The sequence below is a fragment of the Condylura cristata genome, unplaced genomic scaffold (genome assembly GCF_000260355.1).
Source record: "Condylura cristata isolate star-nosed mole 26May11 unplaced genomic scaffold, ConCri1.0 scaffold00008, whole genome shotgun sequence".
In the NCBI taxonomy this organism is placed as follows: domain Eukaryota; kingdom Metazoa; phylum Chordata; class Mammalia; order Eulipotyphla; family Talpidae; genus Condylura; species Condylura cristata.
Window position 1 is genome coordinate 439,663 of NW_004567109.1, and position 1,708 is coordinate 441,370.

Consider the following 1,708-nt stretch of genomic DNA (forward strand, 5'->3'; position numbering starts at 1 on the left):
AGCTACAGACGTCCCTGGGGCGAGGGCTCTTCCCACAGCCACGCTGCCTGCGGCGGACAAGCCAACCCAGGTCCCTGGCCTCTGGCCCCAGCAAGCGTCCCCCAAAGAGGAGCTGGCGCTGGGTGACGGCACAGGCCACCAGCCTCAGAACAGCACAGCGGCCCCCTGCAGGGGAGTCTGGGTCTCTCCCAGCTCAGCCGGGCTGAGCACCCCCAACCCCCGGAGCCAGCGCCGGGGGTGGACTTCCTGGGGCAGGCCCCAGCCCCGAGACGTGACCCCGGGGTCCTGCTCGTCCACGCCGCACCCCGTCCTTCCCCGGGCCCGTGCGCGGCAGCGTTTAACGAGCCGCTAGGGCCCTGCCCGGCCTCAGAGGACTCACTCAGCCTTTGTTTTCCAGGAACCTGGGCAAGTCCGGCCTGCGGGTCTCCTGCCTGGGCCTCGGTGAGTGTGGGCACCCCGGGGCGGCGGGAGGGCTGCCGCAGCACCCGGGTGAGGGAGGGGCGGACAGCCTTGGCAGGGGAGGGGAGCCCAGACCGGGCCCCGCCCACGCGGCTCCCGCCCAGTGCCGAGACCCGGAGTCGGAGAAGCCCAGTGGGCAACACATACAGGACGACGCCCGGGCCCTTGCGTGGCCGTGGCCGTGGCCTCGAGACGGGCGGGCGACTGACTGCTCCTTACTGCTTGTACCGCCCTTCACGCTGCGGGCACCGGCGGCCGGCACGTGCTTGCCCCGTGCGCTGCTCATGTGCCTCCATCAGCTGGGGCCCAAAGAGCCCCCAGCCTGCAGGCAGCCCCCCGTCCAGGCAGACGGGCACGTGCTGCCTCCGTGGTTGGTGGCCCGGGAGGGACGCCCGTCCACACCTGCCGAGGACACGCCGCGCAGAGCAGGTGTGGCCACCTGCAGCCTGAGGCCGCGGTCGGGGGCTGGGCCGGCCCCGGGCGGTCCCCTGACTTCCGCCTGCGTGTCTCCCTGCAGGAACGTGGGTGACCTTCGGCGGCCAGATCACAGATGAGGTAAGACCGGGCCCGGCCCCCGCAGCCCTGCCAGGCGCAGGGTGCCGTCACTCCGTGCTCACGCGGCCCCTCCCTGCAAGCCCTAAGCCCAAAGCCGGGTCCCGTCTGCACAACGCCTGTGCGCGGCGGGCCTGGCCAGCCCAGGGAGGCCGAGTCCTCAAATAGAAATGGGGTGCAGCTTAGCGTCAGCCCGCGTGCTTCTGGAGCTCCCCAAGTCCCGCCGAGGCGTGAGCACTGCAGACCCCGCGGTCCTGCCTGAAGCGGAGACGCGGGACCTGTCTCCACACTGCAGCCTCACCGTTCCGCCTGCTGGGCCCCGCCGGACGCAGCCCCGCTGGGGTGCCCGGGGGGCGCCGAGCAGCCCTCCTGGAAACGGCCCGGCATCTGCAGACAGCCGGACGTCCGGCGAGGCCGCGCTCGCCTGCCCCACTTACTGCCGGAAAGGCGCGTCTAAAATAGCCGCGAGGTCACTGGCGACCTTGTTAGCTGCGATGGCTCCGTCAGTCCCACTTCGGGACGTGACCGCTCTCGGCCCTTGCTCCCCTCCGAGGTTCCGGGCCTGGGGCTCTGGGGCGCAGCGGGAAGTCTGAAGGCCAGGCAACAGTTTCTCCCTCAGCCCAGACTGCTGCCTGCACTTCGAGCCGCAGCTGGGGCCCGGGGCCCGGCGCGCCTGGCCGCCACGTGGCCTGGCCTG

The 1,708-nt window shown here is 72.1% G+C and overlaps 1 protein-coding gene across 1 annotated transcript in view; it reads left to right on the forward strand.

The window, feature by feature from the left end:
* Positions 1-346: 346 nt before the first annotated feature.
* Positions 347-1,708, forward strand: part of LOC105853373 (voltage-gated potassium channel subunit beta-2-like) — a 39,634-nt gene continuing 38,272 nt past the window's right edge. Inside the window, exons 1-2 of the mRNA XM_012722047.1 lie at positions 347-441; positions 977-1,014. The gene's annotated coding sequence lies outside the window, so the exon portion shown is untranslated. The remainder of the gene's footprint in view (positions 442-976; positions 1,015-1,708) is intronic.